The sequence below is a fragment of the Solanum verrucosum genome, unplaced genomic scaffold (assembly GCF_900185275.1).
Source record: "Solanum verrucosum unplaced genomic scaffold, falcon-dt-bn FXZP01000970.1, whole genome shotgun sequence".
NCBI classification, from domain to species: Eukaryota; Viridiplantae; Streptophyta; class Magnoliopsida; order Solanales; family Solanaceae; genus Solanum; species Solanum verrucosum.
This window is the reverse complement of record NW_026020119.1, coordinates 80,895-102,538: the sequence shown is the minus strand read 5'-3', so window position 1 is coordinate 102,538 and position 21,644 is coordinate 80,895. Positions and strand designations below refer to the sequence as shown.

The window sequence follows — 21,644 nt, the reverse complement described above, 5'->3', positions numbered from 1 at the left end:
CTGGCAAGTCAAAGGCGCTGCTATAGTAGAAAATCCCTCAACAAAACGCCTGTAGTAGCCTGCCAATCCGACGAAGCTACGAATCTCAGTCACAGAGGTGGGTATGGCCCAATCACGAATGGCCTCAATCTTAGCGGGATCTACCATAATGCCATCCTTAGACACCACGTGCCCCAAGAATGCTACGGACTCAAGCCAAAACTCGCACTTTGAGAACTTGGCATAAAGTCGTTGGCCTCTCAAAGTCTGGAGCACTATCCTCAAATGCTGCTCATGCTCCTCCCGGCTCCGCGAGTATACTAGAATGTCATCTATGAAGACTATGACAAACGAATCCAAGTACGACCTAAACATCCTAGTAATCAAGTCCATGAACGCCGCAGGGGCGTTAGTCAACCCAAAAGACATCACTAGGAACTCATAGTCGCCGTAACGAGTCCTAAATGCAGTTTTAGGGACGTCCGCTGCCCTAATCCTCAACTGGTGGTAGCTGGATCTTAAATCAATTTTAGAAAATATCACGGCACACTGAAGTTGGTCAAATAGATCATCAATCCTAGGCATGGGGTAACGGTTCTTCACTATCACATTGTTCAACTGCCTGTAGTCGATGCACAATCGCATAGTACCGTGCTTCTTCTTCACGAAGAGGACTGGGGCAACCCAAGGCGATACACTTGGCCGAATGAATCCCTTATCTAGGAGATCCTGAATCTGAACACTGAGCTCCTTGAGCTCTACGGGGGCCATACGGTACGGTGGTATAGAAATGGGCTTAGTGCCCGACTCTACTTCAATAGGAAAGTCAATGTCACGATCAGGAGGGAGACCAGGCAGATTGGCAGGAAACACATCTGTAAACTCTCGAACAATAGGTACTGAATCAACGGTAGGACCCTCCCTACTAACATCTCTAACATAAGCTAAATAAGCCAAACACCCGCTAGCCATCAACCTCTGGGCCCGAACAAAAGATATCATCCCAACTGGCGTGCGACTACAAAAGCTCTTCCACACCACTGGTGGAATACCAGGCATGGCTAAAGTAACGATCTTGACATAGCAATCCAAGACCGCACGGTGGGGAGATAACCAATCCATACCCAAAATCAATTCAAAATCCACCATGTCAAGAAAAATGAGATCAACCCTAGTGTCTCGACTCTGAATAGTCACCACACAGGATCTAAATACCTGATCCACTACTAAAGAATCACAGACCGGGGTCGAAACACGCAACGGCTCAACCAATACCTCTGGGCTCCTACTCAATAGAGGAGAACAATAAACAGATATATAATAATAAGTAGAGCCTGGATAAAATAAGGCGGATGCGGGCTGATGGCATAATAACACTGTACTTGTGATCATATCGTCTGAGGTCTCAGCATCTACTCTAGCTGGAGCTGCATAAAAGTGGGCCTGGCCTCCCCGACCCTGTGCATCGGCTCTTCCCCCTAACTTGCCTCCCCGGGGACCACCCCGTATACCCCTGTGACCACCCTTGCGGTCCTGTCCCTGGCCTCCGCTTCTAGCTGGAGGTGCTGGTGCTGGCGCTGGCGCATGCCTAGCTGCTTTTGAAGCGGGTAAGGCTAACCTGCGATGGGGACACTCGCGGTCCCAATGATCTAACTCCCCACACTCATATCACCACTGGGACTGTCGACTGAGAGCTGGAGGTCGGCTACCCCGGCTAGAAGAACCTATCTGTGAACAACCTCGGCCCCGACTAGGACCGGCACTAAAACCAATATGGCGGTGCTGATCACCCTCCGATGCCTGGAGAGAGGCCTGGAAGGGGCGACTAGACTGACCCGACTGAAACCTTTGCTGAGATCTATCATAAGACTCTCGGGGTCTGAAACGGCGCCTATCAAGGCTATCCTCCTGTCTAGCTCTCTTGCCGCTGCCCCCTTGGGCCTCGCGACGGAGGTGCTCAATAGTGCGGACATGGTCCACTACATCCAGAAATGAGCGGCCTGTTGAGACTAAAGACTGAGTCTCAATCCGCAACTATAGTCTCAAACCCCGAACAAAACAACGAACCCTCTCCTCCTCAGTAGGTAATATCATGGCGGCATGCCTGGAGAGCTGATGGAATCAGCCCTCATACTCTGATACTGTCATGGAGCCCTGCTCTAACCGAGCAAACTGATCTCTGAGCTGATCTCTGATGCTCCTGGGAATAAATCGGGCCAAGAAGGCCTCTGAAAACTCAGTCCATGTGATCGGTGGAGACCCAGCTGCCCTGGTCTGTAAATATGTACGCCACCATTGCCTAGCGGGACCGTCTAGTTGGTAAGCGGTGAAGTCTGCTCCTCTCGACTCCACTAAACCCAAAGTATGTAGCCGCTCGCGGCAAGTAAGTAGAAACTCGTGGGCATTCTCACCCGCAACCCCAGAAAACCTCGGCAGTGATTGTCTAAGGAACACCCCGAGCATCTTCTGCTCCTGAAGTGGCATGACGCCCTCCAAATTGTTAGGCTGAACAACCGGGGCCGCTAGCTGTTGAACAACCGGTGTCGCTGGTGCAGGCTTGCCGTGCGGTACTGGAGCAGCTGGAGCTAGAGCATGCTGCATACCCCCAATGGCAGCTAGTATGTGTACAAGCATCGCCTGTATACCTGGAGCTGCCACAAGCTCGGGCGGTGGCTGGGCTGGTCTCGGGCCGTTCGATTGCTGCTGGGCTGGAGCTGCTGGTAGCTCTATCATCGGCTCCGGAGTTTGCTCTCGGTCCTGGGCTGGTGTTGTAGCTCTGGCACGACCTCGAGGTCGGCCTTTACCACTAGCTGGGGCCCTACCACGCGTGAGAGCCATCCCCGTAAAAGAGTGGAACAAGTAAGATTTTTAGAAATCGATAAGACACACAATGCACGACAGTGATACAAAAGCGACACGTTCCTGAAGACATCCTGTAGCCTCCCGAAGATAAGTAACGGACGTCTCCGTACCGATCTGCAGGACTCTACTAGACGTTATCTCTGTACAAGTGAGACCCACGAACCTGGGGCTCTGATACCAATTTGTCAAGACCCAATTTCTCAGGTCATGATGGCGCCTACTATATGACCCACCAGTATGCAAGCCCACCCATATCCCGAAACTCGAAGTAATGGGATGTTAGGGTAGAAAACCAACCAATCAACCTAAAATAGTAATAATTATAACAAGAACATGCCATGAACGGGCAGAAGCGAATAAACATATATACACAAAATGAATTCCTCCAAAAACCTGGAAGTCACAAGTACAGGGCTGCTAACAAAAGTACAAGTCATAAAATTGGACCACAGAAACAAGCTGTCTAAAAAGGCAAAAGACAAGCAAAATTAAGTACAGTAGTAGACGAGCAAATCCAGGACGTTGTGTGATCACCCTTGCCTCCGATCACGACCGCAGCTGGCTCGAATCAACGTCAGTAGCTAGTACTCGGACCTGCATCACGAAAATAGATGCAGAGTGTAGTATGAGTACCAAAACAACAGGTACCCAGTAGGATCAGACCGACTGATCAAGATAAGCAAAAGTGAACTGAAATGCGAATAAAGGGTCACAATCAAGGGCAAAAGAGTAGTAAATATGGGTATGTACACGAGCGTACAGGGAACAAAGACAAGGAATCTAACTAACTCCGTCGGGCTCCCATAAACCCGACGGGTACGCCCGTGCAGAATAAAGGAAACCACCTGCACGGACCCCCATAAGCCCGGCAGATGCACTTGCAGTTGAAGTAAAAGAATGGAGCTAAAGGTCTTTCACAATATTACCAATTTCCGGACTTTAACTGAACCATTCCCAATTATATTTCAAGATCTCATTACGTCCCGGACTTTAATCGGAACATCTCCAACCTCCAAAACCTCAACCTACAGATGAGAGTAATCAAAGACTAAACTGAAGCTTTAGTAAGGAATTGGGAATGCACCACGTGCAAGCTGGACCACGGATTCGAACCGGGTACTATAGCTAATGAGTCAACCTATATAGGCTGGACCACGGACTCGAACCGGGTGTTGTAGCCAAAGGTCGGGCACGGGTGGGCTTGACCACAGACTCGAACCGGGTACTGTAGCCAAAATCAGATCACAGGTAAGCTAGACCACGGACTCGAACCGGGTACTGTACCCAAAATCAGATCACAGGTAAGCTGGACCACGGACTCTAACCGGGTATCTATAGCCGATAGAATCGCAGGGCATTATGGATACAAGGTCATAAGCTGATTTACCGCCTAGCTAAGGCTCAGACTATCAGACTCAAGTCTGCTATATCAGTCTACAAGAAGCTGACCGTCCGAAACGACGTCGGAAAAAGTTCTACTGCCTAACGATATTCGAAACCTCGCAAGTCTATGGCAACACTGGTCTAAGCCTAGACTAAGGCCAAACATACTTCAAATCAATATTATCATATACACCACAAGGTATGGATGTTCAATAATATCCAGAGTCATGCTTTCATAATCCAACAATTTCCCGAAATAAGGTCTAAGGCAGGAATTATAGAAATTTAGCATGCTCGACACCCGAACCCCTCCATACTTAAAGCAAATCAATAAACAATTGCCTAAACATGCTCAATCTCACGAGGGGAAAGCCATAGCCTACCTGAAAGCCGATCACGCGTGCTCCAACTCACGGTACCGGAGCTTTTCCACTCCGAACGGTCTCCAAATAATTCTCCATTATCAAAAGGTTAATCACCTCGTCATTACGAATAAAATTATATTTTTTGGAGGCGGACCCAAAATTGGGTCTAAAACGGGATTGTGGGACCCACAATTGGAATCCCGAAAACGAATCCGTGAAAACGTCCCAAATACCTTACTAAACTAATACCCCAAAATTTAGCACAAAAAGATGCCTAGAACATAGCAAATCAGTCCCAACAATTAAAATCATTAATAAGTCTTGACTTACGACTTGGCAGCCCCTTGATCACCAAATTCTGGAAAAACGAGACCCTTCCAACCCAAACAGATTATACCACGACGATCCTTGCGAAAAACTCTACAAGTTAGCCTAAAGAATGACTCAAAACGGACCTAAGATGATCAAGATCTAACCTTTCAAAGTTCAACAAAAATTCATTCCGAAAATCACTCTAGCAGTTGCTAAATTCGATTCCTTACCTCAAACGAAGCCTCCCCTCGCGTTTTTGAGCTCACCTCTAGATTCCCCACGAAATTCTCTTGAAATTAGCCTTTTGAATCAGCTAATTTGAGCTCAAAATGGAAGAGATATCTATGTTTGAAGATGAGGAAGAAAAAAGAAAAAAAAGGACGAGAATTGTCCTTAAATCTGGAAATTTCCAGATTTCAACACGCTGTCACGTGGCGTCGCCTGGCTCTGTCACGTCACCACCGCATTAGAATTCAACAACTCTTCAAACTTAAATTTCGATGTTACGGATTCGTTCGTAGTCGGAAAAACACAAACCATATATGGAATCTGATTGGAAATGATATTTCGGACTCAACGGTGATGTCGGAATTTCCTTTGGAGATCCTTCGATGAAAAGTGGGTCCCACACCCAGTATCGTTTTGAGCCAGATTCCACAACGGGCATCTAAAGCCTCGGGAAGTGAACAAAGGGTCATTCTAGACCAAAATCGATATTCGGAAGCTAACCTAGCTGTCAGAATTTTCATCTGAGCACGTCTTCAAGAAGGTTGACCAAAGTCAACTGTAGGCCATATTGCAAGGGCAAAAACGTCAAATGGCCCTAAACTCGTATCGATTGCTCGATACTCGTGTTGACCATGCTACTAGCCAAATTTGGTCATTTCGGAGCTGATGGAATCGTCAGAATTTTATTTTGAGGTCTTTTACCTGAATTTATGACCGAAGTCACCTTTTCAAGTTACAAAATCTCTAAAACAGGGAAACGGGCCTAAAACCCAAACGAACGACCAGGCGACCGAACAGTCAGTGCCGGCAAGTCATAAATGACTTGGGGTCGCTACAGGAACGCTCTAAACGATGGAATGAATGCTTTAATTTAAAAATGACCTGGACGACCATTACAATATCCACTACTAAAAGAACTTTCGTCCGCGAAAGTAAGAGTCAAGAAGTACCTGAAGGCTCAAATAAGTCGGGGAACTGCGCCTGCATCTCCTGCTCGGTCTCCCATGTAGCCTCCTCAACTGGACGATGTCTCCAATGGACCTTAACCACAGGAATGGCTCTGTAACGCAACCGTCTGACATCTCTGGCCAAAATAGCAACTGGCTCCTCAATGTATCTCAAACTGTCATCCAAGTCAACTGCATCATACTGACTCATATGGGACTCATCTGGAACATACCGGCGCAACATCAAAACATGAAAAACTGGGTGAATACCTGAAAAGGCCGGGGGCAAAGCTAACTCATATGCGACCTCCCCAATTGTCCTCAATATCTCAAAAGGACCTATATACCTGGGGCTAAGCTTGCCCTGCCTCAAAAATCTCATTACACCCTTCATGGGCGACATATGGAGGAATACTCTATCACCAACAGCAAATTTCAACGGTCGACGCCTACGGTCTGCATAACTCTGTTGTCTACTCTAGGCTGTCCTGATTCTATCCTGAATCACCCTCACATGATCTAAAGCCTCTCGCATTAAGTCTGTATCGCGCGACCTGGGCTTTGTAGAGTCAAACCAACCAACTGGAGAGCGACAACGCCTACCATATAAGGCCTCGAATGGGGCCATCTGAAAACTCGAGTGGTAGCTGTTGTTGTTCGCTAACTCTGCCAAAGGCAAACACTGGTCCCACTGACCCCCAAAATCCATAACACAAGCCCGCAACATGTCCTCAAGAACCTGAATCGTGCGCTCCGACTGACCATCAGTCTGCGGGTGGAAAGTTATGCTAAGGTCAACACGGGTACCCAACTCATCCTGGAAGGTCCTCCAGAAGCTAGATGTGAGTTGTGGGCCCTTGTCTGAGATGATGGAAACAGGCACACCATGAAGACGAACCACCTCTCGAATGTAGATACGGACTAACCTCTCAGCATTGTAGGAAGTACGGACAGGAATGAAGTGTGCTGACTTGGTCAATCGATCCACGATGACCCAAATACTATCATGACCACGGGAAGTGCGGGGTAATCCTACAACGAAGTCCATGGTGATCCTCTCCCATTTCCACTCAGGAATGGGTAATCTCTGAAGCCCGCCACCAGGCCTCAAATGCTCGGCCTTAACCTGCTGACAATTTAAGCAACGCAATACATAATCCGCAATATATCTCCTCATGCCGCTCCACCAGTAGTGCTGTCTCAAGTCCCGATACATCTTAGTTGTGCCCGGATGAATAGAATATTTGGAGTCATGGGCCTCGGTAAGAATTATCTGAATCAGACCCCAAACTCTTGGAACACAAAGTCGATCACCAAATCTTAAAACCCCATCTAAATCTAAGGTAGCCAGGCCATTGTCACCTCCCAAAACTCGATCTCGAAGTGCCACCAAGTCCTCATACTCAAACTGACGGCTGCGAATCCGATCCAGCAGAGATGACTGAGCATCCACATAAGCTAGTACACACCGGGAATCAGAGATATCAAGCCGTATCATCCGGTTAGCTAAGGACTGGATGTCCAAAGCTAATGGTCGCTCCATAGTAGAAAGAAAGGCTAGACTACCCATACTCACTGCCTTCCGACTCAAGGCGTCTGCTACTACATTTTCCTTGCCCGGATGGTAGAGAATAAAGAGGTCATAGTCCTTCAGGAGCTCAATCCAATGGCGCTGTCTCAAATTAAGATCCCTCTGGCTCATAATGTACTGAAGGCTCATGTGATCAGTATAGATCTCGCATCGAACACCATACAGGTAAAGCCTCCAAATCTTAAGCGCAAAAACTACCACCGCCAACTCTAAGTCATGAGTGGGGTAGTTGCGCTCGTGCGGCTTAAGCTGCCTCGACGCATAAGCAATAACGCGGCCCTGTGCATCAGTACACAACCCAAACCAATGCCGGATGCGTCACAATAAACAGTAAACCCCTCGCCCTCAACTGGAAGAGTCAATATATGAGCGGTGGTAAGCAACTCCTTAAGCCTCAGAAAGCTCCTCACACACTCCTCCGACCACACAAACGGAACATCCTGGCAAGTCAAAGGCGCTGCTATAGTAGAAAATCCCTCAACAAAACGCCTGTAGTAGCCTGCCAATCCGACGAAGCTACGAATCTCAGTCACAGAGGTGGGTATGGCCCAATCACGAATGGCCTCAATCTTAGCGGGATCTACCATAATGCCATCCTTAGACACCACGTGCCCCAAGAATGCTACGGACTCAAGCCAAAACTCGCACTTTGAGAACTTGGCATAAAGTCGTGGCCTCTCAAAGTCTGGAGCACTATCCTCAAATGCTGCTCATGCTCCTCCCGGCTCCGCGAGTATACTAGAATGTCATCTATGAAGACTATGACAAACGAATCCAAGTACGACCTAAACATCCTAGTAATCAAGTCCATGAACGCCGCAGGGGCGTTAGTCAACCCAAAAGACATCACTAGGAACTCATAGTCGCCGTAACGAGTCCTAAATGCAGTTTTAGGGACGTCCGCTGCCCTAATCCTCAACTGGTGGTAGCTGGATCTTAAATCAATTTTAGAAAATATCACGGCACACTGAAGTTGGTCAAATAGATCATCAATCCTAGGCATGGGGTAACGGTTCTTCACTATCACATTGTTCAACTGCCTGTAGTCGATGCACAATCGCATAGTACCGTGCTTCTTCTTCACGAAGAGGACTGGGGCAACCCAAGGCGATACACTTGGCCGAATGAATCCCTTATCTAGGAGATCCTGAATCTGAACACTGAGCTCCTTGAGCTCTACGGGGGCCATACGGTACGGTGGTATAGAAATGGGCTTAGTGCCCGACTCTACTTCAATAGGAAAGTCAATGTCACGATCAGGAGGGAGACCAGGCAGATTGGCAGGAAACACATCTGTAAACTCTCGAACAATAGGTACTGAATCAACGGTAGGACCCTCCCTACTAACATCTCTAACATAAGCTAAATAAGCCAAACACCCGCTAGCCATCAACCTCTGGGCCCGAACAAAAGATATCATCCCAACTGGCGTGCGACTACAAAAGCTCTTCCACACCACTGGTGGAATACCAGGCATGGCTAAAGTAACGATCTTGACATAGCAATCCAAGACCGCACGGTGGGGAGATAACCAATCCATACCCAAAATCAATTCAAAATCCACCATGTCAAGAAAAATGAGATCAACCCTAGTGTCTCGACTCTGAATAGTCACCACACAGGATCTAAATACCTGATCCACTACTAAAGAATCACAGACCGGGGTCGAAACACGCAACGGCTCAACCAATACCTCTGGGCTCCTACTCAATAGAGGAGAACAATAAACAGATATATAATAATAAGTAGAGCCTGGATAAAATAAGGCGGATGCGGGCTGATGGCATAATAACACTGTACTTGTGATCATATCGTCTGAGGTCTCAGCATCTACTCTAGCTGGAGCTGCATAAAAGTGGGCCTGGCCTCCCCGACCCTGTGCATCGGCTCTTCCCCCTAACTTGCCTCCCCGGGGACCACCCCGTATACCCCTGTGACCACCCTTGCGGTCCTGTCCCTGGCCTCCGCTTCTAGCTGGAGGTGCTGGTGCTGGCGCTGGCGCATGCCTAGCTGCTTTTGAAGCGGGTAAGGCTAACCTGCGATGGGGACACTCGCGGTCCCAATGATCTAACTCCCCACACTCATATCACCACTGGGACTGTCGACTGAGAGCTGGAGGTCGGCTACCCCGGCTAGAAGAACCTATCTGTGAACAACCTCGGCCCCGACTAGGACCGGCACTAAAACCAATATGGCGGTGCTGATCACCCTCCGATGCCTGGAGAGAGGCCTGGAAGGGGCGACTAGACTGACCCGACTGAAACCTTTGCTGAGATCTATCATAAGACTCTCGGGGTCTGAAACGGCGCCTATCAAGGCTATCCTCCTGTCTAGCTCTCTTGCCGCTGCCCCCTTGGGCCTCGCGACGGAGGTGCTCAATAGTGCGGACATGGTCCACTACATCCAGAAATGAGCGGCCTGTTGAGACTAAAGACTGAGTCTCAATCCGCAACTATAGTCTCAAACCCCGAACAAAACAACGAACCCTCTCCTCCTCAGTAGGTAATATCATGGCGGCATGCCTGGAGAGCTGATGGAATCAGCCCTCATACTCTGATACTGTCATGGAGCCCTGCTCTAACCGAGCAAACTGATCTCTGAGCTGATCTCTGATGCTCCTGGGAATAAATCGGGCCAAGAAGGCCTCTGAAAACTCAGTCCATGTGATCGGTGGAGACCCAGCTGCCCTGGTCTGTAAATATGTACGCCACCATTGCCTAGCGGGACCGTCTAGTTGGTAAGCGGTGAAGTCTGCTCCTCTCGACTCCACTAAACCCAAAGTATGTAGCCGCTCGCGGCAAGTAAGTAGAAACTCGTGGGCATTCTCACCCGCACCCCAGAAAACCTCGGCAGTGATGTCTAAGGAACACCCCGAGCATCTTCTGCTCCTGAAGTGGCATGACGCCCTCCAAATTGTTAGGCTGAACAACCGGGGCCGCTAGCTGTTGAACAACCGGTGTCGCTGGTGCAGGCTTGCCGTGCGGTACTGGAGCAGCTGGAGCTAGAGCATGCTGCATACCCCCAATGGCAGCTAGTATGTGTACAAGCATCGCCTGTATACCTGGAGCTGCCACAAGCTCGGGCGGTGGCTGGGCTGGTCCGGGCCGTTCGATTGCTGCTGGGCTGGAGCTGCTGGTAGCTCTATCATCGGCTCCGGAGTTTGCTCTCGGTCCTGGGCTGGTGTTGTAGCTCTGGCACGACCTCGAGGTCGGCCTTTACCACTAGCTGGGGCCCTACCACGCGTGAGAGCCATCCCGTAAAAGAGTGGAACAAGTAAGATTTTCAGAAATCGATAAGACACACAATGCACGACAGTGATACAAAAGCGACACGTTCCTGAAGACATCCTGTAGCCTCCCGAAGATAAGTAACGGACGTCTCCGTACCGATCTGCAGGACTCTACTAGACGTTATCTCTGTACAAGTGAGACCCACGAACCTGGGGCTCTGATACCAATTTGTCAAGACCCAATTTCTCAGGTCATGATGGCGCCTACTATATGACCCACCAGTATGCAAGCCACCCATATCCCGAAACTCGAAGTAATGGGATGTTAGGGTAGAAAACCAACCAATCAACCTAAAATAGTAATAATTATAACAAGAACATGCCATGAACGGGCAGAAGCGAATAAACATATATACACAAAATGAATTCCTCCAAAAACCTGGAAGTCACAAGTACAGGGCTGCTAACAAAAGTACAAGTCATAAAATTGGACCACAGAAACAAGCTGTCTAAAAAGGCAAAAGACAAGCAAAATTAAGTACAGTAGTAGACGAGCAAATCCAGGACGTTGTGTGATCACCCTTGCCTCCGATCACGACCGCAGCTGGCTCGAATCAACGTCAGTAGCTAGTACTCGGACCTGCATCACGAAAATAGATGCAGAGTGTAGTATGAGTACCAAAACAACAGGTACCCAGTAGGATCAGACCGACTGATCAAGATAAGCAAAAGTGAACTGAAATGCGAATAAAGGGTCACAATCAAGGGCAAAAGAGTAGTAAATATGGGTATGTACACGAGCGTACAGGGAACAAAGACAAGGAATCTAACTAACTCCGTCGGGCTCCCATAAACCCGACGGGTACGCCCGTGCAGAATAAAGGAAACCACCTGCACGGACCCCCATAAGCCCGGCAGATGCACTTGCAGTTGAAGTAAAAGAATGGAGCTAAAAGGTCTTTCACAATATTACCAATTTCCGGACTTTAACTGAACCATTCCCAATTATATTTCAAGATCTCATTACGTCCCGGACTTTAATCGGAACATCTCCAACCTCCAAAACCTCAACCTACAGATGAGAGTAATCAAAGACTAAACTGAAGCTTTAGTAAGGAATTGGGAATGCACCACGTGCAAGCTGGACCACGGATTCGAACCGGGTACTATAGCTAATGAGTCAACCTATATAGGCTGGACCACGGACTCGAACCGGGTGTTGTAGCCAAAGGTCGGGCACGGGTGGGCTTGACCACAGACTCGAACCGGGTACTGTAGCCAAAATCAGATCACAGGTAAGCTAGACCACGGACTCGAACCGGGTACTGTACCCAAAATCAGATCACAGGTAAGCTGGACCACGGACTCTAACCGGGTATCTATAGCCGATAGAATCGCAGGGCATTATGGATACAAGGTCATAAGCTGATTTACCGCCTAGCTAAGGCTCAGACTATCAGACTCAAGTCTGCTATATCAGTCTACAAGAAGCTGACCGTCCGAAACGACGTCGGAAAAAGTTCTACTGCCTAACGATATTCGAAACCTCGCAAGTCTATGGCAACACTGGTCTAAGCCTAGACTAAGGCCAAACATACTTCAAATCAATATTATCATATACACCACAAGGTATGGATGTTCAATAATATCCAGAGTCATGCTTTCATAATCCAACAATTTCCCGAAATAAGGTCTAAGGCAGGAATTATAGAAATTTAGCATGCTCGACACCCGAACCCCTCCATACTTAAAGCAAATCAATAAACAATTGCCTAAACATGCTCAATCTCACGAGGGGAAAGCCATAGCCTACCTGAAAGCCGATCACGCGTGCTCCAACTCACGGTACCGGAGCTTTTCCACTCCGAACGGTCTCCAAATAATTCTCCACTATCAAAAGGTTAATCACCTCGTCATTACGAATATAAAATTATATTTTTTGGAGGCGGACCCAAAATTGGGTCTAAAACGGGATTGTGGGACCCACAATTGGAATCCCGAAAACGAATCCGTGAAAACGTCCCAAATACCTTACTAAACTAATACCCCAAAATTTAGCACAAAAAGATGCCTAGAACATAGCAAATCAGTCCCAACAATTAAAATCATTAATAAGTCTTGACTTACGACTTGGCAGCCCCTTGATCACCAAATTCTGGAAAAACGAGACCCTTCCAACCCAAACAGATTATACCACGACGATCCTTGCGAAAAACTCTACAAGTTAGCCTAAAGAATGACTCAAAACGGACCTAAGATGATCAAGATCTAACCTTTCAAAGTTCAACAAAAATTCATTCCGAAAATCACTCTAGCAGTTGCTAAATTCGATTCCTTACCTCAAACGAAGCCTCCCCTCGCGTTTTTGAGCTCACCTCTAGATTCCCCACGAAATTCTCTTGAAATTAGCCTTTTGAATCAGCTAATTTGAGCTTAAAATGGAAGAGATATCTATGTTTGAAGATGAGGAAGAAAAAAGAAAAAAAAGGACGAGAATTGTCCTTAAATCTGGAAATTTCCAGATTTCAACACGCTGTCACGTGGCGTCGCCTGGCTCTGTCACGTCACCACCGCATTAGAATTCAACAACTCTTCAAACTTAAATTTCGATGTTACGGATTCGTTCGTAGTCGGAAAAACACAAACCATATATGGAATCTGATTGGAAATGATATTTCGGACTCAACGGTGATGTCGGAATTTCCTTTGGAGATCGCTTCGATGAAAAGTGGGTCCCACACCCAGTATCGTTTTGAGCCAGATTCCACAACGGGCATCTAAAGCCTCGGGAAGTGAACAAAGGGTCATTCTAGACCAAAATCGATATTCGGAAGCTAACCTAGCTGTCAGAATTTTCATCTGAGCACGTCTTCCAAGAAGGTTGACCAAAGTCAACTGTAGGCCAATTGCAAGGCAAAAACGTCAAATGGCCCTAAACTCGTATCGATTGTCTCGATATCGTGTTGACCATGCTACTAGCCAAATTTGGTCATTTCGGAGCTGATGGAATCGTCAGAATTTTATTCTGAGGTCTTTTACCTGAATTTATGACCGAAGTCACCTTTTCAAGTTACAAAATCTCTAAAACAGGGAAACGGGCCTAAAACCCAAACGAACGACCAGGCGACCGAACAGTCAGTGCCGGCAAGTCATAAATGACTTGGGGTCGCTACAGGAACGCTCTAAACGATGGAATGAATGCTTTAATTTAAAAATGACCTGGACGACCATTACAATATCCACTACTAAAAGAACTTTCGTCCGCGAAAGTAAGAGTCAAGAAGTACCTGAAGGCTCAAATAAGTCGGGGAACTGCGCCTGCATCTCCTGCTCGGTCTCCCATGTAGCCTCCTCAACTGGACGATGTCTCCAATGGACCTTAACCACAGGAATGGCTCTGTAACGCAACCGTCTGACATCTCTGGCCAAAATAGCAACTGGCTCCTCAATGTATCTCAAACTGTCATCCAAGTCAACTGCATCATACTGACTCATATGGGACTCATCTGGAACATACCGGCGCAACATCAAAACATGAAAAACTGGGTGAATACCTGAAAAGGCCGGGGGCAAAGCTAACTCATATGCGACCTCCCCAATTGTCCTCAATATCTCAAAAGGACCTATATACCTGGGGCTAAGCTTGCCCTGCCTCAAAAATCTCATTACACCCTTCATGGGCGACATATGGAGGAATACTCTATCACCAACAGCAAATTTCAACGGTCGACGCCTACGGTCTGCATAACTCTGTTGTCTACTCTAGGCTGTCCTGATTCTATCCTGAATCACCCTCACATGATCTAAAGCCTCTCGCATTAAGTCTGTATCGCGCGACCTGGGCTTTGTAGAGTCAAACCAACCAACTGGAGAGCGACAACGCCTACCATATAAGGCCTCGAATGGGGCCATCTGAAAACTCGAGTGGTAGCTGTTGTTGTTCGCTAACTCTGCCAAAGGCAAACACTGGTCCCACTGACCCCCAAAATCCATAACACAAGCCCGCAACATGTCCTCAAGAACCTGAATCGTGCGCTCCGACTGACCATCAGTCTGCGGGTGGAAAGTTATGCTAAGGTCAACACGGGTACCCAACTCATCCTGGAAGGTCCTCCAGAAGCTAGATGTGAGTTGTGGGCCCTTGTCTGAGATGATGGAAACAGGCACACCATGAAGACGAACCACCTCTCGAATGTAGATACGGACTAACCTCTCAGCATTGTAGGAAGTACGGACAGGAATGAAGTGTGCTGACTTGGTCAATCGATCCACGATGACCCAAATACTATCATGACCACGGGAAGTGCGGGGTAATCCTACAACGAAGTCCATGGTGATCCTCTCCCATTTCCACTCAGGAATGGGTAATCTCTGAAGCCCGCCACCAGGCCTCAAATGCTCGGCCTTAACCTGCTGACAATTTAAGCAACGCAATACATAATCCGCAATATATCTCCTCATGCCGCTCCACCAGTAGTGCTGTCTCAAGTCCCGATACATCTTAGTTGTGCCCGGATGAATAGAATATTTGGAGTCATGGGCCTCGGTAAGAATTATCTGAATCAGACCCCAAACTCTTGGAACACAAAGTCGATCACCAAATCTTAAAACCCCATCTAAATCTAAGGTAGCCAGGCCATTGTCACCTCCCAAAACTCGATCTCGAAGTGCCACCAAGTCCTCATACTCAAACTGACGGCTGCGAATCCGATCCAGCAGAGATGACTGAGCATCCACATAAGCTAGTACACACCGGGAATCAGAGATATCAAGCCGTATCATCCGGTTAGCTAAGGACTGGATGTCCAAAGCTAATGGTCGCTCCATAGTAGAAAGAAAGGCTAGACTACCCATACTCACTGCCTTCCGACTCAAGGCGTCTGCTACTACATTTTCCTTGCCCGGATGGTAGAGAATAAAGAGGTCATAGTCCTTCAGGAGCTCAATCCAATGGCGCTGTCTCAAATTAAGATCCCTCTGGCTCATAATGTACTGAAGGCTCATGTGATCAGTATAGATCTCGCATCGAACACCATACAGGTAAAGCCTCCAAATCTTAAGCGCAAAAACTACCACCGCCAACTCTAAGTCATGAGTGGGGTAGTTGCGCTCGTGCGGCTTAAGCTGCCTCGACGCATAAGCAATAACGCGGCCCTGTGCATCAGTACACAACCCAAACCAATGCCGGATGCGTCACAATAAACAGTAAACCCCTCGCCCTCAACTGGAAGAGTCAATATAGGAGCGGTGGTAAGCAACTCCTTAAGCCTCAGAAAGCTCCTCACACACTCCTCCGACCACACAAACGGAACATCCTGGCAAGTCAAAGGCGCTGCTATAGTAGAAAATCCCTCAACAAAACGCCTGTAGTAGCCTGCCAATCCGACGAAGCTACGAATCTCAGTCACAGAGGTGGGTATGGCCCAATCACGAATGGCCTCAATCTTAGCGGGATCTACCATAATGCCATCCTTAGACACCACGTGCCCCAAGAATGCTACGGACTCAAGCCAAAACTCGCACTTTGAGAACTTGGCATAAAGTCGTGGCCTCTCAAAGTCTGGAGCACTATCCTCAAATGCTGCTCATGCTCCTCCCGGCTCCGCGAGTATACTAGAATGTCATCTATGAAGACTATGACAAACGAATCCAAGTACGACCTAAACATCCTAGTAATCAAGTCCATGAACGCCGCAGGGGCGTTAGTCAACCCAAAAGACATCACTAGGAACTCATAGTCGCCGTAACGAGTCCTAAATGCAGTTTTAGGGACGTCCGCTGCCCTAATCCTCAACTGGTGGTAGCTGGATCTTAAATCAATTTTAGAAAATATCACGGCACACTGAAGTTGGTCAAATAGATCATCAATCCTAGGCATGGGGTAACGGTTCTTCACTATCACATTGTTCAACTGCCTGTAGTCGATGCACAATCGCATAGTACCGTGCTTCTTCTTCACGAAGAGGACTGGGGCAACCCAAGGCGATACACTTGGCCGAATGAATCCCTTATCTAGGAGATCCTGAATCTGAACACTGAGCTCCTTGAGCTCTACGGGGGCCATACGGTACGGTGGTATAGAAATGGGCTTAGTGCCCGACTCTACTTCAATAGGAAAGTCAATGTCACGATCAGGAGGGAGACCAGGCAGATTGGCAGGAAACACATCTGTAAACTCTCGAACAATAGGTACTGAATCAACGGTAGGACCCTCCCTACTAACATCTCTAACATAAGCTAAATAAGCCAAACACCCGCTAGCCATCAACCTCTGGGCCCGAACAAAAGATATCATCCCAACTGGCGTGCGACTACAAAAGCTCTTCCACACCACTGGTGGAATACCAGGCATGGCTAAAGTAACGATCTTGACATAGCAATCCAAGACCGCACGGTGGGGAGATAACCAATCCATACCCAAAATCAATTCAAAATCCACCATGTCAAGAAAAATGAGATCAACCCTAGTGTCTCGACTCTGAATAGTCACCACACAGGATCTAAATACCTGATCCACTACTAAAGAATCACAGACCGGGGTCGAAACACGCAACGGCTCAACCAATACCTCTGGGCTCCTACTCAATAGAGGAGAACAATAAACAGATATATAATAATAAGTAGAGCCTGGATAAAATAAGGCGGATGCGGGCTGATGGCATAATAACACTGTACTTGTGATCATATCGTCTGAGGTCTCAGCATCTACTCTAGCTGGAGCTGCATAAAAGTGGGCCTGGCCTCCCCGACCCTGTGCATCGGCTCTTCCCCCTAACTTGCCTCCCCGGGGACCACCCCGTATACCCCTGTGACCACCCTTGCGGTCCTGTCCCTGGCCTCCGCTTCTAGCTGGAGGTGCTGGTGCTGGCGCTGGCGCATGCCTAGCTGCTTTTGAAGCGGGTAAGGCTAACCTGCGATGGGGACACTCGCGGTCCCAATGATCTAACTCCCCACACTCATATCACCACTGGGACTGTCGACTGAGAGCTGGAGGTCGGCTACCCCGGCTAGAAGAACCTATCTGTGAACAACCTCGGCCCCGACTAGGACCGGCACTAAAACCAATATGGCGGTGCTGATCACCCTCCGATGCCTGGAGAGAGGCCTGGAAGGGGCGACTAGACTGACCCGACTGAAACCTTTGCTGAGATCTATCATAAGACTCTCGGGGTCTGAAACGGCGCCTATCAAGGCTATCCTCCTGTCTAGCTCTCTTGCCGCTGCCCCCTTGGGCCTCGCGACGGAGGTGCTCAATAGTGCGGACATGGTCCACTACATCCAGAAATGAGCGGCCTGTTGAGACTAAAGACTGAGTCTCAATCCGCAACTATAGTCTCAAACCCCGAACAAAACAACGAACCCTCTCCTCCTCAGTAGGTAATATCATGGCGGCATGCCTGGAGAGCTGATGGAATCAGCCCTCATACTCTGATACTGTCATGGAGCCCTGCTCTAACCGAGCAAACTGATCTCTGAGCTGATCTCTGATGCTCCTGGGAATAAATCGGGCCAAGAAGGCCTCTGAAAACTCAGTCCATGTGATCGGTGGAGACCCAGCTGCCCTGGTCTCTAAATATGTACGCCACCATTGCCTAGCGGGACCGTCTAGTTGGTAAGCGGTGAAGTCTGCTCCTCTCGACTCCACTAAACCCAAAGTATGTAGCCGCTCGCGGCAAGTAAGTAGAAACTCGTGGGCATTCTCACCCGCACCCCAGAAAACCTCGGCAGTGATAGTCTAAGGAACACCCCGAGCATCTTCTGCTCCTGAAGTGGCATGACGCCCTCCAAATGTTAGGCTGAACAACCGGGGCCGCTAGCTGTTGAACAACCGGTGTCGCTGGTGCAGGCTTGCCGTGCGGTACTGGAGCAGCTGGAGCTAGAGCATGCTGCATACCCCCAATGGCAGCTAGTATGTGTACAAGCATCGCCTGTATACCTGGAGCTGCCACAAGCTCGGGCGGTGGCTGGGCTGGTCCCGGGCCGTTCGATTGCTGCTGGGCTGGAGCTGCTGGTAGCTCTATCATCGGCTCCGGAGTTTGCTCTCGGTCCTGGGCTGGTGTTGTAGCTCTGGCACGACCTCGAGGTCGGCCTTTACCACTAGCTGGGGCCCTACCACGCGTGAGAGCCATCCCGTAAAAGAGTGGAACAAGTAAGATTTTCAGAAATCGATAAGACACACAATGCACGACAGTGATACAAAAGCGACACGTTCCTGAAGACATCCTGTAGCCTCCCGAAGATAAGTAACGGACGTCTCCGTACCGATCTGCAGGACTCTACTAGACGTTATCTCTGTACAAGTGAGACCCACGAACCTGGGGCTCTGATACCAATTTGTCAAGACCCAATTTCTCAGGTCATGATGGCGCCTACTATATGACCCACCAGTATGCAAGCCACCCATATCCCGAAACTCGAAGTAATGGGATGTTAGGGTAGAAAACCAACCAATCAACCTAAAATAGTAATAATTATAACAAGAACATGCCATGAACGGGCAGAAGCGAATAAACATATATACACAAAATGAATTCCTCCAAAAACCTGGAAGTCACAAGTACAGGGCTGCTAACAAAAGTACAAGTCATAAAATTGGACCACAGAAACAAGCTGTCTAAAAAGGCAAAAGACAAGCAAAATTAAGTACAGTAGTAGACGAGCAAATCCAGGACGTTGTGTGATCACCCTTGCCTCCGATCACGACCGCAGCTGGCTCGAATCAACGTCAGTAGCTAGTACTCGGACCTGCATCACGAAAATAGATGCAGAGTGTAGTATGAGTACCAAAACAACAGGTACCCAGTAGGATCAGACCGACTGATCAAGATAAGCAAAAGTGAACTGAAATGCGAATAAAGGGTCACAATCAAGGGCAAAAGAGTAGTAAATATGGGTATGTACACGAGCGTACAGGAACAAAGACAAGGAATCTAACTAACTCCGTCGGGCTCCCATAAACCCGACGGGTACGCCCGTGCAGAATAAAGGAAACCACCTGCACGGACCCCCATAAGCCCGGCAGATGCACTTGCAGTTGAAGTAAAAGAATGGAGCTAAAAGGTCTATCACAATATTACCAATTTCCGGACTTTAACTGAACCATTCCCAATTATATTTCAAGATCTCATTACGTCCCGGACTTTAATCGGAACATCTCCAACCTCCAAAACCTCAACCTACAGATGAGAGTAATCAAAGACTAAACTGAAGCTTTAGTAAGGAATTGGGAATGCACCACGTGCAAGCTGGACCACGGATTCGAACCGGGTACTATAGCTAATGAGTCAACCTATATAGGCTGGACCACGGACTCGAACCGGGTGTTGTAGCCAAAGGTCGGGCACGGGTGGGCTTGACCACAGACTCGAACCGGGTACTGTAGCCAAAATCAGATCACAGGTAAGCTAGACCACGGACTCGAACCGGGTACTGTACCCAAAATCAGACAAGTAAGCTGGACCAGGACTCTAACGGGTATCTTAGCCGATAGAATCGCAGGGCATTATGGATACAAGGTCATAAGCTGATTACCGCCTAGCTAAGGCTCAGACTATCAGACTCAAGTCTGCTATATCAGTCTACAAGAGCTGACCGTCCGAAACGACGTCGGAAAAAGTTCTACTGCCTAACGATATTCGAAACCTCGCAAGTCTATGGCAACACTGGTCTAAGCCTAGACTAAGGCCAAACATACTTCAAATCAATATTATCATATACACCACAAGGTATGGATGTTCAATAATATCCAGAGTCATGCTTTCATAATCCAACAATTTCCCGAAATAAGGTCTAAGGCAGGAATTATAGAAATTTAGCATGCTCGACACCCGAACCCCTCCATACTTAAAGCAAATCAATAAACAATTGCCTAAACATGCTCAATCTCACGAGGGGAAAGCCATAGCCTACCTGAAAGCCGATCACGCGTGCTCCAACTCACGGTACCGGAGCTTTTCCACTCCGAACGGTCTCCAAATAATTCTCCACTATCAAAAGGTTAATCACCTCGTCATTACGAATATGTTGACACTAAAATTATATTTTTTGGAGCGGACCCAAAATTGGGTCTAAAACGGGATTGTGGGACCCACAATTGGAATCCCGAAAACGAATCCGTGAAAACGTCCCAAATACCTTACTAAACTAATACCCCAAAATTTAGCACAAAAAGATGCCTAAAACATAGCAAATCAGTCCCAACAATTAAAATCATTAATAAGTCTTGACTTACGACTTGGCAGCCCCTTGATCACCAAATTCTGGAAAAACGAGACCCTTCCAACCCAAACAGATTATACCACGACGATCCTTGCGAAAAACTCTACAAGTTAGCCTAAGAATGACTCAAAACGGACCTAAGATGATCAAGATCTAACCTTTCAAAGTTCAACAAAAATTCATTCCGAAAATCACTCTAGCAGTTGCTAAATTCGATTCCTTACCTCAAACGAAGCCTCCCCTCGCGTTTTTGAGCTCACCTCTAGATTCCCCACGAAATTCTCTTGAAATTAGCCTTTTGAATCAGCTAATTTGAGCTTAAAATGGAGAGATATCTATGTTTGAAGATGAGGAAGAAAAAAAAAAAAAGGACGAGAATTGTCCTTAAATCTGGAAATTTCCAGATTTCAACACGCTGCCACGTGGCGTCGCTGGCTCTGTCACGTCACCACCGCATTAGAATTCAACAACTCTTCAAACTTAAATTTTGATGTTACGGATTCGTTCGTAGTCGGAAAAACACAAACCAT

The 21,644-nt window shown here is 47.8% G+C and overlaps 3 pseudogenes; all 3 read right to left on the bottom strand.

Moving 5' to 3' along the window:
* Window positions 1-3,625: 3,625 nt before the first annotated feature.
* LOC125825715 (uncharacterized) lies at window positions 3,626-10,815 on the bottom strand (annotated as a pseudogene).
* A 911-nt stretch (window positions 10,816-11,726) lies between these two features.
* LOC125825714 (uncharacterized) lies at window positions 11,727-18,920 on the bottom strand (annotated as a pseudogene).
* Window positions 18,921-19,830: 910 nt separating this feature from the next.
* The window catches only part of LOC125825713 (uncharacterized), a 36,511-nt pseudogene continuing 34,697 nt past the window's right edge, over window positions 19,831-21,644 (bottom strand).